This window comes from Prionailurus bengalensis, chromosome A1 (genome assembly GCF_016509475.1).
Source record: "Prionailurus bengalensis isolate Pbe53 chromosome A1, Fcat_Pben_1.1_paternal_pri, whole genome shotgun sequence".
NCBI lineage: Eukaryota > Metazoa > Chordata > Mammalia > Carnivora > Felidae > Prionailurus > Prionailurus bengalensis.
This window is the reverse complement of record NC_057343.1, coordinates 231,945,526-231,962,090: the sequence shown is the minus strand read 5'-3', so window position 1 is coordinate 231,962,090 and position 16,565 is coordinate 231,945,526. Positions and strand designations below refer to the sequence as shown.

At 43.5% G+C, this 16,565-nt stretch overlaps 1 protein-coding gene and 1 long non-coding RNA gene across 3 annotated transcripts in view; both read right to left on the bottom strand.

Moving 5' to 3' along the window:
* CTNND2 (catenin delta 2) overlaps window positions 1-16,565 on the bottom strand; it is a 940,792-nt gene that overhangs the window by 202,538 nt on the left and 721,689 nt on the right. The window lies entirely within an intron of this gene.
* LOC122495324 lies at window positions 13,464-14,133 on the bottom strand. The gene is made up of 2 exons (XR_006300403.1): window positions 13,981-14,133; window positions 13,464-13,758 (listed from the first exon to the last, which is right to left on the bottom strand). It is a non-coding gene; the product is annotated as an uncharacterized LOC122495324 (long non-coding RNA).

Genomic DNA, 16,565 nt, shown 5'->3' with positions numbered 1-16,565 from the left:
TGGAATCCGTATTTCTCAGTCTTAGACTTCTGAGCATATTCCTGCCTCTCGCTAACTCTCGATGGAAAGAATTTTGAGTGAAGAGCAAAACATGGAAGACAATGTCTCCTCATCTGAAAACAAATCTTTTAACATAAAACGTGAGGAATGGAAGTAGCCTTCTTACTGCTGACACTTACGAACGTAAAATGTGGTTAACTATGAAATACATCTGGAAAGCAGATTAGAGTACGTATTCATTTTTCAATGAAGTAACCACAAAGACGGGCTTCAGAAACTCTATTTGTGAACAGACCAGGTATGCCACTTGACAATGGAGTTGAGTTTATGAATGAAAATCCATTTTCTCAAAAAAACAAAAATCCAACATGCATGAAAGCCACACCGAGTGTAGAGCAAATGGCTCTTTTTCCTAATGTGTATCTTTAGTTTAAGTACTAAATGTGTTTGTTAGGGGACAGCTTCATGTGAGGTGCTGAATACCGTTATGCCTGAGTTTCTACATTTCCAAAGTGTCTGCAAGAAATCTCCAAACTTTTCAGTCGGACAGCTGTCATTTGTACCCCAAATGAATTCTTGCTCACTATGGTGAATTAATACCGTGTGATCCCGGGAGCATTTCTAGTAATATTTGTGTGAGGCAAATCAAGTCACATAGGGAATTATTTTTTTAAACATTTTTCAGTGTGTATTCATTGATTTATTTAGTTTTGAGAGCCAGAGAGAGAGACAGGGCTCGAGTAGGGTACGGACAGAGTCAGGGAGACAGAATCCGAAGCAGGCTCCAGACTCTGAGTGGTCAGCACAGAGCCCAATGCGGGGCTTGAACCCACAAACCACGACATCATGACCCGAGCTCAAGTTGGAGGCTTAACTGGTTGAGCCACCCAGGCGTCTCAGGTTATGTAAGAACTATAAAGTGGGACACCCACGACTGCTTCCTCCCCTTCCCCAGAAGAGGCGCCTGGCTTCTTGGAGGGTGTTAGATTAAAAGGCAAATATGCATGGAGACAGAAGACCAGAACTGTCTGAAACAGGCAGCATTCAAGGAAGGTAGCCACAGCATATACGCAGATGGCACCTACCCTCCATGGGAGTGGCATGTGGGACGCCCACACATGCACAGGAGTGACACAGTTGAATTTATTCTTAGGAAAGGAGGAGCCCTTCTGTAAGTACTGGGTGTGTTTTCTGCTCTTGCTCTCATTATCTGAAAACCAAACTCCCGTCCATCTTTCAAACCCATGACAAACATTAATTTCTTCATTAAGCCTTTCCTGATCCTCTAGAGTGAGAATTCCCTTTCCTCCCTGAAGCTTTTCCAGCCCTGTCTCAGTGCTTACTTTGTAGAACAGTTATCCACGTGGATGTACCCTCTCTCACACTTGATCGACAACTCCTTGGGGCTCGGACATAACCTGGCACACGCCGGAAAGAAAGGTGGACAGGAAGGCCAGGTGCCGAGGACAACTTCCCTATTTCTCTGGGATTACAAGTCTCCATGGTGCAGGTCCCTGAGTTAGGAAATCATTCCAAAGAGCTTCTTCTTCGGGGCTGTCCCTCGGGAGGGTACCGCGGTGATGGCACACAGCTTCCGTGAAGGCAAATACGCCACCGATCCTGACGGGCAGCCCATCGGGAGAGTGAGTCACTACGGGAACGGTTGAGCGCATGCAGACAAAACGGTGGCTCCTCCCCTGCCAGGTGGAGTCTCATCCTCCGAGGGACAACCAGGAAGGAGGCTGATTTTGCACATTTCATTGGGAATAACAAATAAAAACATCTGTTGAAAAGGAAACCAGGTGTTGGGCAGGAGATGTGCACATTCTTTAATTCTCCCCTTTCCTCCAGGATCCGGTGGGGATTTCGACGTTGTGTTCATTAACACTAGTTAATGTAATTTTTGTGATAATTGTAGAGCAAATAGAGCAAACTCTCAAATATAATTAGGGAAAAGTGTTTCTAATTAACTTGTAACTCGTGAGTCGCAAAGTAGAGCCACAAATCAGTTATGCATTGTCACACCGAACAAGTAAAATACACTGTACATTTCCATCCGGACAAATAAACAAAACGAAACGCCCTTGGCAATCCTTTCCCGTGAACCTTTACAACGTGTCAGCATTGCTCTGGAACGTAATTGTAGGTAAGCACAGGTGTGTTTCATACCATCGGCACCGGCGATCCTAGGGGTGAGCAAGGAAGGCAACCTCACGCAGTCTGGGGACATCCAACATTTACCTCGAGAGCGTGCCGAACGGTGCGCTCGGATGGGTGTGCAGAGGTTCTAATGAAACCCTCACGGGTTCTGTAGGGAAACGGAGACCGTGGGAGTTGCAAGCCCCGTCCCGGTCAACAGCACCCTCGGTGACAGCTGCTTCCCTACCGCTGGCTGTCAGTTAGGGGACGGACTGTCACAAGGGACCGCTGCTGCCTTTGTTAGAAGTGCCCTCACTTTCTTCTCTCTCACGTGAGCAGGCACACTGAAAGAAGTGGTAACTTCAAATTCATTCTAATTTGCAGAAACGAGAAACGAGCCGAACATTTTCTTTGGATAATGGAGTTATTACTCCTTGCAACAGGTTGTTCTGGCATCTCTCAAGACATACCTGTGCCTCCCACGCCCCCATCCCACTGCTGCTCGCTGTGGTAACTGCTGGCCTGGAGAGAGCAGAAAGTGATGTTCCTCAAACGTGCACGATCATGACAACTTCCAGAGGGTCTTGTGAAAATACGGATTCCCAGGCTATTACCATAGAGATCTGGGGCCCAGAAATCTTCATTTGATTGGGGGAATTGGGAGATCATTGGTAGAGTATAAAGAGAACAGGCTTCGGGAACAGAGGGTCAGGGAATGTATTGCGTGCCAGCTGGGACATTGAGCAAGCTCCTTTAAGCCCGTCCTCTGGGGACCTCTGGGCATATTCAAGGCACCCAGCATGATGACTGGTAAGTGGCGGGTGTTCAGGAATGTTTATTCTGTCTTGAAACATAAGAATGCAAAGAATACCGGGCTTTTCAGGTTAGGCACATCGGGGAGCAATGAGAATGTAAAACACAGGAAATAACGTAACATATCAGCTCCGGAAACACCTACCAGTATCCTCCTCTGTGGCATATGTAATAAAGAAGGGTTCTAATACTGATTTCTACAGTCAACAAGTCTATATTTTACCATAACGTAAACCAGAACTCCTTAACAAACACTTTCTATCAAAATGTCTTGCTCACCGGAACACTTCCATCTAAGCTAACATACACCATCGTTTGGAGCTTTTCATTTCTTTAAGCGAAGCTTCATTCTAAGTAATAAATTTCCATTACTTTCTAATCTCCTTAGCGTGCTCCATTTTTCATCATAGAGCTTCTTGAAATGACAGGTTTATTGTCTGTCTTGTCCACCACAACACAAGCCCTCTGAGAGCAGGGCTCTGAATTTTAAGTCTGCAACATTCCACAACAGTTCTGTTAATGGATATTAAAATCACACTCAAAGTTTTGATATATTCTACTTCTTTACATGTAAATGAACGGAAACCCAAGACCCCCTCCAGCTATGCCTTTTATTTCTGCCTTCCTCCGCCTAGCTCCCTGAACACCAGCATCGCCATCTTGGCCAGTAGGAAGAGGGCCATGCCCCAGGGATGGCCTATGGCTAGAAGGTACCTGGGTATTCACCAAACACCTGTATCCAGAGGGCCTACGCCTCACTGCCACCCAGTACATGCTCAACAAACATGTGTCTAACGAATGAATGAATTAGACTCATAGCCTACAGACTGGCTTCAATCTCTAGAATTAAGAATGGGGTGAGCAGGAAGGTAATGGTGTGAATTTTCCAACTTGGTTAGATGTGGCCTGGCTGGGGAGGAAATTAGGAATCAGAACTAGTGCTGTGTGGAGGGTTGTAAGTTTTGCTGTTTGCATTTGGTTATAATCGGGCTATCTGCTATAGAGAGATAACCCTAATATGGTGAAAATGACAATTTAGAGGAGGCAAGAGCAGACATCTCTCTAAAGAATGTGTGAGCTATGTAGCGGATTAGGAAATGAGTTGGGGGCAAGTGGCAGACCAACCACAAACACCTGTCTCTTCTTCCCTTCGATGGAGTGCTGCGGAATTCTTCAGGCCTGCTGTTTCCTTCCTGTGGATGGAGCACGATTACTGGAGCACAGACCCTCACTCACTCTTCCCCTGGTAGGAGGAGGGACTTGTCCAAACAATGCATCAGTTGACTCAGCTCTGTCTGTCCTTCTTCCTCCTGGGAATGAGTGGCCAGAGGAAACTCTGGTTCCTCTAGTCTCCGCAGGATATGTCCCGGGGGGCTGTCAGAGGAACAGGAAGGCTTCCCTGACCCAGCTGCTGCCTGTGCAATAGTGGATACGTCTGCCTAATTCTGGGCTTCATTATTAGCAAACCCGCTTGGTAAACAGGCCTAGAACCTGGCTTCCAATCTGACTTCTAAGAGTAATGATTTGATAATGTGGCTTCCTTCTTCATTTTGTTCAGAAGTTGGTGTGGAAAAGAGGGTAAAAGCGGGTGTAGTAGAGGGCTGTATAAACTATGGCCTGAGGGCTAGCTATTTGCCTTTATACATAAAGTTTTATTGAAACATAGCTACATCCAATTTTTTATGTACTGTCTATAGCTGTTTTCACCCAACAAAGGTAGAATTGAGTAGTTGTAACAGAGACGTTATAGCCGACGAGCTAAAATAGTCATCATCTGGCCTTTTACAGATAAGGTTTGCCAATTCCTGTTCTGGAATCTAGAGGAACGCTAGAAAGGCATGCTGCTGCCAGAGCCATGGTTTCATGTTTGAAAGCAAAGGAAAAGTAAAGGAAGGCAGGACTCAATTCTAGCCAACACTGCTGTCCCTAACACGCTAAAAAGAGAGTCCAAATGCAGAAGCAAGTTCAACAGATGGAAACTTAACTGAACCTTCCTGGAAATTGCAGCAGAGGAGGAGAGGCATCCAGTGAGAGCAGCCGAAAGACGTGACGGCAGGCCTGGATCCCGGGGCCTGGAACAGGGACAAGTGGGCACAGAGCGGAGGTGCCCCCGGATGCCCGAGTTTCTGTTGAGGGAGACTCTTCAGGCTTTGTAGGGATAGACAATGTCAGGGTTCCACAGGGCAGCTCGGGGAAATAGCCCTGGTGGCAGAGGACTGACATGTGGCAGTGGAGGTGTGCCACACAGTGATCACACTCTGTGTGGCACTGCACAGCCAAGAAACACAACCTCCAAAGAGGAAATTAAAAATCAAAGGTGTCAAATCTGCAGGAAGGGAATGAAGTCACTTCAGTAAGACCCGGTGTGGGATGGGGTGGCGGCGGGGGGCGAGAGGGGGCGGTTGTGCTGTGTCAGCCTAGCTGAGCTGGAACGATGCCTCCCAGAATTCCCTTTCCTCCTAGTTTCCAGGGTAATGATGTCCACAGGAGAAATCTGCAGGCAACCTGGCAGGTGCCAGGGAAGCAGCAGGTGCTGAACTCTGACGGCTGTAGGCCCAGGGCACCAAGCTTTGCCGTGGCCTGTGTGCACTTTCATGGCCTTGCCTTCTGGGTGTGGGGCCACGGCCAGCGGCAAAGCTGCTGTTCCCACTACTTCTCCTTCTTCAGCTCTCCGTGTCCTGCAGCAGGCATGCGTGGAACGCCGTGGCCAAAGGAGCCAGGTTTTGTGTTTTTCTCATGAGGCCAATATTCAGCCAACGGGAGGCAGAAGAGGGTGCCTCTCTACCCTCACAGGTGCCAGCTGGTCTTCCTGAGCTTCCCTTCTTCATATCGAGCTTGTCATCCTGATCTCTACCTCCTGACCCACGTCAACTTCACATTCAGCACCAAACACAGCCTTCCTCAGACGTCTTCACTAGCTCCTACATTGTACCAAGTCTCACCCAGATAATAAATCCCTTTACTGTATCACCTACACTGCTCATGCTTTTCCGGTCAAATCACAGCTGAGATGCCTAGTGTTGGGGTGGCTTCCACTGCCAATATCTAGATGTTGCAAGAGGGCAGCAATGTTTCCAATTTCATGGAAGGATTAATCTTCCCTTCAACCAGTAAATGCGTGACACCAAAATCTACCTTTTGCTTGGATTTTGTCCCCTGATTCAATTTAAGCTCACCGATGGTGGACCCTGGAAGTCAGGCACCACCAGACTGGCTTCTCCTGACTGACTACATCCAAAAAGATCTCTAATTACTCATCTTCCCTCAAATACTGTGGTTGGCAGAATAATGGTCCTCCAAAAATTTCCATGCCCTAATCCCCATTAGCTATGAACATGTTACCTTTTATTGAAAATGTGATTAATTTAAGACGGGCAGATTATCTTAGAGATTCACTCCTGGCGGCAGTCAGAGGGAAATGTGCCTACAGAAGACTTCTCAGAGATGTGGTGCTGCTGGCTCTGACGACAGGGGAAGTGGGTCTCCAGTCAACAAGGGAAGTGGGTCTCCAGCCAACAGGGGAAGCGGGTATTCAGTCAACAGGGGAAGTGGGTCTCAGTCAACAGGGGAAGTGGGTCTCCAGTCAACAAGGGAAGTGGGTCTCCAGCCAACAGGGGAAGTGGGTATCCAGTCCAGGAATGTGGGCAGCTCCAGTAGCCAGAAAAGGCAACAACCTACCCTAAAGTTTCCAGAAAGGAACACAGCCCTGTTGACATCCTGATTTTAGCACGGTGAGACTTATGTTGGACTTCTAACCTCCAGAACTGGAAGATAATAAACTGCATTGTTTTCAGTGGCTAGGTTTGTGGAAATATGTTGTAGCAGCAAAATGTAACAGATACAGACTTCACTGGGTACCTGTCATGGCCTTGTCTGGGGCTGCTATTGGGGTACACACCTGTGTTGGGATAACTGCTCTCAGGGCTTAGCATGGCTCCTTTTCTAAAGATGACGCATCATGGGCCAGCGTTCACACCCCTGGAGAGTCATGGGTAGGATTTCACACTGGAACAATGCATCTTTGAGGCCCTTAAAGTATATCAACAATTCCTGCGTGAGGTAGCTCTGAGCTACCTAAAGAGGGATGGAGGGACAGTGAAGACTTCTGGCAGAGGCTGCGAGGAATTGAAAGGTTGGGGAGGATGATTTTTATACTTTAGTTAGCTTAAGAATTGTAGACTTTGAACTTTAACACACAATGGCAAGAGATATTGATTTTTAGGTTTTAATTCCTTTGAACTTTAATGTCTTTGGACTCCAACATAAAAGTGGATTGAAACTTTGATTTTTAATTTCTCCTTGGGAATTTGATATTTGGAGGGGTTTATATTAAAATTCGAAGCATCTCTGCATTGCTGGCATTTCATTATTGGAACGTCTCTATTCATTTTTATCTTTGTGATGCTGTTTAATCTTACGGAAGAACCTCCGATATGCTATGTTAGACAACATGGTGGACATTATTTGGGATAAGAAATAAGTGTGGGATTTAATTTTACACTTTGGGAACACAGTGACCCTGGATTTGATTTAAATGATGTGCTACCCGCATCCATTTCAGTGCCTTTTAATATAATATATAAAATGCCCACCAGGAGTCCCAGGTTATCACCAAAAAACCCAGGAAGATAGAGGAAAGGCTACCTTGAAAAATGCTTAGCTCCTGCTTTGGAGAGATGAGCCATGCCTCTAGGTGATCACAGCCAATAGGATTAGAAAAAAACAGGTTGGAGGATGCTAGTGGGGAAAATGCTTCCCCTCTATTCCGGTGTCTCTTTCCATGAAGGGTATTTAGTTAATGTTACACCCTAGACTTTTTCGGCAATAGTAAACTCTCTTGGCTAACAGACCTAAAGAAATGCTTCCACGTTGGCTTCTATCAGCAATAGAGACAATACTTAGTAATATTCACACTTTGTCTTATCTATGGAACTGTTCAGAATTCATGCAGGCAAGAGATTATTAATAGGGACATAATGGAATAAAGAAGAGAATGGAAGGAGTAACCCAGCAGATGAGACATTTTATCATGTTTCTGTAAGATGCAAACCAGATGGAGGGGAGTTGGCTGATGAAGTTGCAATGGAAGCCAGCACAGCCCAGGATGAACACAGAGGGGACTCCATGCCAATGATCCAATGTGGTGACTGCCTGTCCTGGTGGAACCTAGGGAAGATTCATGCTCAGAGAAGGCAGGCACAGGGAATGTAGAAATGAGAAGGGAGGGTACCCAAGGGTGACTGATGCAAAGGAAGCAGCTGCCCACCCTCTCATTATCCATTTCTGCCTGGGTGCAGAGAACACCTCGCCCCCACACTGTCCACTCCTACCCAGGTGGAAAAAATACCCGGCAGCCAGAAAATTGCTGGCCCCTCCCTAAATGGCAGACAAATAAACAACTCAGAAGAATATTCTCCAAAGAGATTGACTGCACGGGAAGAAAATGGAAAAGCTAATGTGGATATCTGAGCCTTAGCGAAAAGCTCTCCTCATCAAGATCCTTAAAGAATTCCCCATCACAACAGCTCATGCTTACCTGCTCACCTGAAGTCAAGTTCACAGTTAACAAGCTTCATGGGTAAGCACAGAGCTCAAACTCTCTACTCTTTCTGTCTTAAAAATGAACAAAGAATTCATCGTTTTTCTATGGTTGAGTAATATTCCATTGTGTGTGTGTGTGTGTGTGTGTGTGTGTGTGTATACCAAATCTTTACCTGTTCATCAGTTGATTGGCACTTGGACTGTTTACATAATTTGAAAGTTCACTGTGTAGTTCACTGTGTCATTGTGTCACTGTGTCAAAGTTCACTGTATCATTCAGGTAGCATCTTTCCTTAAAATACATGGTTTTATAAATTTATGTGTAGAAGCATATGGAAATAGCCGTGTCCTCAATTGCTTGAAACTACACTGTGTATAAACCTTTATTAAAGTGACATCTTCTTTCATCAAAAAAAATGGGTAGACAACTGGTCTCTATGCATTTAAAGTAAGTGTGCAAAATCAATGAGAAGACCCCCATAAAAACAAATAGAAAGAAATGACAACAGAGAAAAGTCAGATGATTCATGATGAACAGAAAACAAACCTTAGTTCAAAATAATATCCTGATTAAAATTCCAGAATTGTTTACATTCATAGAATAAGTACAGAGGTTATAAAAAACACAAAGGGGAGTTCTTAAGATTGAAATAAGAACACTGTTAATACCACTAATAGTATCTCCGTATATCCCTGCAAAAAACTCCCTCATGGGTAGGTTGAGAGTAATGTGGGATAGATTACTGGGAAGAGATCTCTCACCATGTATGATAAAAAGAAAAAGGGTTCCAAATTATGTAAGCAAATATAAGAGAGAGGAAAAGTCCAAGAGGTCCAAAATCTGACTATCAATAATCCTAAAAAGAGAGGATAGAGAAAATGAATACATTAAAAAAAAAAAAAGATAGTTTTCTGGCACTGTAGATCATGACTCTTTAAACTGAAAATGTTTAACATCAGTGAATTTTTAAAAAGGCAAATACCTAGATACATCACCACAGACTTTTATGTCTCAAGGATAAAATTACATCATAGAAAATATTCCTGAGAAAAATAATTTCTATCCCTCCATATCTAATAAATGTCAATCATGTATGAGGATTTAGTGACATTTTCAGAATTTCATCACCTAAGCACCTTAATTAATTAATATTTGGAAGTTGTAAAAGAATAAACCAAGAAAGAGGAGGGCCTGGGATCTAGGAGATAGACATTCCAAACCTGGAGAGCAATACAGCAGTTCTAGAGAGCAGTCATCTAATTCTGCCCCCAAAATAGAGGGTTCTGTTCATGAGCTCTCTGGAAAACCAGGGAATTAATGATGATAGAAATCATGGACAAAGTTGAGTTGGTGGGCATTATAGATGATGAAGGATCTGTTAGATATGATGCCAGAAATGTACTCCTTTGACAAGGATCATTACTTTGGACCCATTGGGAAAGAAATGTGATGCCAGTACCACATGGATCTGCTCTTCCATCATAATGCAAAGGCTAATCTCTGGCTTTCAACTTTTGAATCAAGCTATAGAAAACCTTGGAAGACTGACTATGGTGACAGAATAGATTGCAAATACATCCAACCTTGACAATGTCAAAGTCAAGTACGGTGACAGAGGTTGTGAAGAAGGGTGAGGACAGAAGAGTACTATTATTTTTATCTTATAACATGGGTGATGAGACCATGTCCTTATTATACAGAAGAAATAGAGGCTTAACCTTGAAGTTACTGACTGAATGTACGGAGGAACCAAAAATAATGGGAAAGGAAAAGGCATGAGTGGTGAAAATGTGAAAAATCCTTCTCTACCATACTAGAAAGTCAGTAATGAAAAGACTATGATCATTGAATTATACAGAGTGAAATAAGCATATTATTTAAAGACATGGAATAAACAGGAGAAAACTAAAAGACAAAGCAGAGGCTAAGGCTGAAAGCCTCTGAGAGGCTGCGAGTGTCCAAAACCAGAGGACAGATGAGGCAGCTGGGGACTCTTGTTTTCATTATAAGCATTTTTATGCAATTTCATTTTTTGACCATATAGATCCATTACTTTGATTAAAAATACTAAAGTGCATTAAATTATCATCTTTGCCACTTCAGATCCTTCACAAGTAATTGTTTTAAAAAGATGCATTATGGGTGCCTGGGTGACTCAGTCGGTTGGTCAAGTGACTGACTCTTGGTTTCAGCTCAGGTCATGATCTCATGGTTCATGGGTTCAAGCCCCGCATCGGGCTCCGCACTGACAGCTGCAGAGCCTGCTTGGGATTCTCTGTCTCCCTCTCTCTCTGCCCCTTCTCCTCTCTCTCTCTCTCTCTCTCTCTCTCTCTCTCTCAAAAATAAATAAATAAACATTAAAAAAAAAGATGCATTATGGAATGAGGCCAACAGGGTCTTCTTTATTTTAAACCTGGCAACACTATTACCCCCTCATGGTTCTGCATTTATTTGCATGGTCTTCTTTCCTGGGCCAACACATGTGTTTGCTCACATCTGGGAAAAGATGAAAAACTCCCTCGATCTGGGTCTGTAATAGATTCCTAGGGCTGCCACCGCAGATCGAGTGGACTAAACAACCGAAACTTACATGGTCAGAGTTCTGGAGGCTGGAAGTCAAAGATGAAGATGTCACTGGCATTGGTTCCTTCCGAGGCTGTGAGGAGAATCTGCTCTGGGCGCCCCCTCCTGGGTCCTGGTGTTTTCGGGCCATCTGTGTGGTGCTCCTTGCCTCGCAAAAGCATTACCCCATCTCTGCCTTTATGTTCACATGACCCCTCCCTGTATGTGTCCGTGTCCAAATTTCTTCTCTTCGTAAGGACACCAGCTATATGAGATTAAGGAACCACCCTAATCTAGTATCCTAATTTAACTAATTACATCTGAGTCACACTTTGAAGGGCTAACGGTTAGGGCTTCCACATATGAACTTGGGGGTGGGGTGTACACAATTCAACTTCTAACCGACGCGGCTTGACATCAACGGACCTAATGCTAGTCAGTAAAATAAACTGAGGCTTATCTCTTTCATTAGTTAAATCAGGATAGACTATTTGAGTATCTGAAACATAAGATGGAAGAAAACACAGCTCTTGGAGAAGCAGAACTCTTCAGGACACTTGCTTTCAACAGAAATAAAAGTTATTTATTAGGTTTTATGGTTTAATAAAAAGTGGCTTATCGTGATTTGTAAAGCATTCTGAAATCTTTAGTTGGGCATTTCAAAATGTAGGTTGATTATATCCATATCTAGAGAGAGAAAAATTATATTAGTCAAGCCCAAAGGACATGCAGAATTTGTAACCAAAGTTTATTTGGATATTTCCAGTAATTGCTAGCATATAATAGCTTCAACTGGATTTAAATAAAATTCTGATCATCTCATAGCAATTATTGCATAGGAAGAAAATTATTTATTGCAAGGCCTAATAGGCAGAGGCAGAATATATTCTGCTGTGGATAGACACTGCAGTGCAAACAAGCAGCTTTTTTTAAAGTATGTATGTCTATGTGTTCAATGTAAATGCATGTAAATAGCTCAATTTTAACATTTTATTATTGTTCAAACAGTTTGCCAAGGAATACTCAGTAAATAATTTAAAAGCTCTCCAAGAACATTTCTTTCTTCTAGTTTTTTATTGGTTATAATTTGGCACTCTAGATCCTTCTGGTTATAGGGCTTGGCTCTATCTAATCTAAAAATCTCGTTTAGAAACATGCTTTATTATTTTTTAAAAAAAAATCACCAACACTGTTCTTTCCAGTATTTGTTTATAAAACACCCCAGCTTGTAAATATCTAAAGAGGAATTCAAAGGCAACTTCACCCTGCCAGTGTATTCTAACACACACTGGTTTTCATGCATTTGCTAATATTCAGGGAGAGGAATGCAAGAGAAAAAGCTCCCTTGTACGGGCAGGGCTCCATCATGTACCATGTTGTTACTCCTTCTAGACTCGGAATTAGGCCTGCTGAAGAATTACAATGGAAGTAAAGGGCATAGTTGCTTCACTACTTAAATCACTATTCTATTAATTCATGTATGCACATCTAACCTAATTCCAAAAAGACTTTAAGGAAACTCCACTCCCGAAAAACAAATAATCCAGTGGAGAAATGGGCAGAAAACATGAATAGACACTTGTCTAAAGAAGACATCCAGATGGCCAACAGGCACACGAAAAGATGCTCCATGTCACTCCTCATCAGGGAAACATAAATCAAAACCACACTGAGATACCACCTCACGCCGGTCAGAGTGGCTAAAATGAACAAATCAGGAGACTATAGATGTTGGCGAGGATGTGGAGAAACGGGAACCCTCTTGCACTGTTGTTGGGAATGCAAACTGGTGTAGCCGCTCTGGAAAAGTGTGGAGGTTCCTCAAAAATTAAAAATAGATCTACCCTATGACCCAGCAATAGCACTGCTAGGAATTTACCCAAGGGATACAGGAGTGCTGATGCATAGGGGCACTTGTACCCCAATGTTTATAACAGCACTTTCAACAATAGCCAAATTATGGAAAGAGTCTAAATGTCCATCAACTGATGAATAGATAAAGAAATTGTGGTTTATATACACAATGGAATACTATGTGGCAATGAGAAAGAATGAAGTCTGGCCTTTTGTAGCAACGTGGATGGAACTGGAGAGTGTGATGCTAAGTGAAATAAGTCATCCAGAGAAAGACAGATACCATATGTTTTCACTCTTATGGATCCTGAGAAACTTAACAGAAGACCATGGGGGGAGGGAAGGAAGAAAAAAGTTAGAGAGGGAGGGAGCCAAACCGTAAGAGACTCTTAAAGACTGAGAACAATCTGAGGGTTGATGGGGGTGGAAGGAGGGGAGGGTGGGTGATGGGCATTGAGGAGGGCACCTGTTGGGATGAGCACTGGGTGTTGTATGGAAACCAATTTGACAATAAATTTCATATTAGAAAAAAAGGAGGGTCCTTGTGACAATGTGACAGCAGCAGTGAAGAGCAGCTTTTATTACTCCATCCTCCAGGGCCATCATGAGCCTTGGTGCTCATCTAATTAAGTTTCTAAAACGTGGACACATTTGCCAGAAACTTCCCTTTTAATATCTAGCAGCCGGCACTACATGGGTGGGAGAGTTCCCAACAGAGCCTCCAACCATCACAGTGGGCTTTGTCGTAAGCATGGCCGTGCCGGTGTGGGTCTGCAGAACATCAGCCCCGCATGTGCAGATGTCCAAGGGTTAGCACATGCCTGATGGCCGCAGAAATTCCAAAGCATCTGAGAAATGAACAATAAGGATGAACGGAGACCGTGGGCTTAGTGTAGCAAAGCATTTGCCAGGCTTGCGGGGAGACAAGAGTCTCAGAGGAGGCGTGGAAAGAGAAAGATAAGAAAAATGGACGATTTGATGTCCTCGAGGTTAAATCAGTTAGCTCTACTAAAATACTGGATTCCCAAAGTTCCCCAGGAGCCAACGGAATCCAAGCTTTCATAGCTCACCTTGGCAGATGAGTTCTGGGATGGTGCTGAAGATGAAAATGACCCTCTAAAGCTCTTTGAGGGATATTCATTTGAATCCTTTTACTTTGGTTCAGGCAGTAGAATCAGCTCTCGCTGGATCTGCATCATTGATGCTATGTCTAAACAGAAGTCAGCAGAACCTTGCCAGTTTCCAGGCACCCTCAGATTTCTGCCAGCATGGGGGTTCGGAAGGCTTTGTTATTACAGACTGGCCCGCAGCAGCAATTCCTTCCATGCTGGAATGTTCTTGCACATGCTTGCTTCTAACTTCTCTGTCTAGAGCAGTAGCTTTGCCAAGATGCTTATTGTTTTTCAAGAGTATCTACCAGGGAAACCTCAGAAGCCATGGGCTTCAACCCATCAAAATGTTTTAACAACATGTTTTTCTTTGGGAAAAGTAAAACTCATGTATGAAGTTCAGCCATGCATGATAAGTCCGTGACTCTGGAATGGCAGAAAGTATCTACTGAAGTAGCAAGCACTGTCTTTCCGGAACTGTTCAGCCCCAGTGGCTTGGATGGAGTCATGACAGAAGACAGCATTTCTTTCAGGAGGGGAAGTGGAATTGAGTTTCAGCCCCCAGCACATGCTTATGAAGAAACACTGAGTTGTGACATGACAATGGGTACAAAGCTTTGCCAAGAAAGGAAACTTCTTGACATTCTGAAGAGGTTACCTGCCTCTGATGTTTACACACGAGGCTCACATAGAAATTTCCCATGTTGCCCAGATGCATAAAATGGGAGACATCCGGCATCTGTCAGAAGCAGTGTTTTGGAGTGGCTTCCAATATCAGAAGAGGCAGGAGCATGTTGCAGTGGACGATGTCATGGGACAGAGGGATGCTGTCATTTTCTTTCTGGTTTAAGCCATCAATCACCTCAGCCTTTTGCATGTGGCCGAATTTCCTTGGCAATGAGATAAGCCACCAAAGAGGGTTTGTGTTGGGGCAAATCCAAATTTCAGTAAAATCCAATTCTTTTGAAATCATGAAATGGACGCATAATGTGCACAGCACAAAGTGCTGCTTTAGTTCTGTTGGCCTCGTGCTCCCATTGGCACGGCCTTCATGCCCAGAAGCGCCATGATGTTTTCCATCACACATATTGAGTCCTTTCTCTCAATATGAAAGAAGGGATGGGGGTTCATAACCATAATGGCAAGGCACATTTTCAGTTATTTAACTTACCCCCAAACGGTCCTACACATCGTATTATCTGATAATAATAGTTTTACCTTTAACGACCCATATTAGTTTGGTGTGAACCATCATTTTAATAGCACTGTAAACTTAACGACGATATTCTTCCATGAGGACAATTCTCCACTTAGAGAAATGAAAACAAAACAAAAAAAATGAAAACAAAACAAAAAAAGGAACTGGGGTCTAGTTCTATTTTAGCTAAGAGTGCAAAAGAAATGTGACAATAATCTTGAAGGGTGTACCTTTTTTTTAATTTTTATTTTTATTTTTTATTTTTTTCAACGTTTATTTATTTTTGGGACAGAGAGAGACAGAGCATGAACGGGGGAGGGGCAGAGAGAGAGGGAGACACAGAATCGGAAACAGGCTCCAGGCTCTGAGCCATCAGCCCAGAGCCTGACGCGGGGCTCGAACTCATGGAACGCGAGATCGTGACCTGGCTGAAGTCGGATGCTTAACCGACTGCGCCACCCAGGCGCCCCGAAGGGTGTACCTTTAAGAAAATACGCTGAGGCTGAGAGTCTTGACCTCACATTGAACCAAAATTGATGCCTCTCAGCTTGGGTAATGTATTTTCTTAAATAAACAAGATCACATATACCTCATGAGCATAGCTACAAGGAAGTTTTAGAATCAAGACAGAAGGAAGATCAGTAGCATCACGGAGGATCAAGAGACCCTTTTCTTGAGTCAACTTTGCAATCCGTTTGCCAAACGCTTGCAGGGGAACTTTGATGAACCCAAACCGGAATATCGCCAACAATATGGGTCACCAAGAGGAGTAATCCGAAATCCCATCCTGAGGCCACTTCTGTTGTTAGCATTCCAACAAGTAAAACTGCACATTTCGGAGGTGAGGGATGAGAGTGATGGCATTCACACGGATTTTACTGCATTCACACGTATTCCAAGAAAGGTACTGCTAAATGCTTACAAGTTCTCACTCTTCAAATCCTCGTGGCTCTCTGAGGCGCTACTCTAGTGATCTCCACTTTGCAAAGCTCAAAAGTTCTACGTTCGCAGAAAGGCTTTCTCTCATGTTCACGTTCGAAAAATTCCCTAACATGTAATCCTATCACCTGGGAACGTGGACTAGGCATACATTTTTTTTTTCAAGAAAATAACTGTTAAGTACACTAAGACCTCTCTTGTTAAGTACACTAAGACCTCTCTTCCTAGCCACGTTATAAACAAGAATATCCACCTTCTTAACGGTCACTCACGTATTTTGTCCTTTTATCAATTTTTGTTAAATGCCATTTTATTGATGACCTAGAGGTATTGTAAGATGCTGAACCACTTCCAAATCAAGGGACAGAACTGAAATATGGTCATAGAATTTTAGGAGGGTAATGGTTCC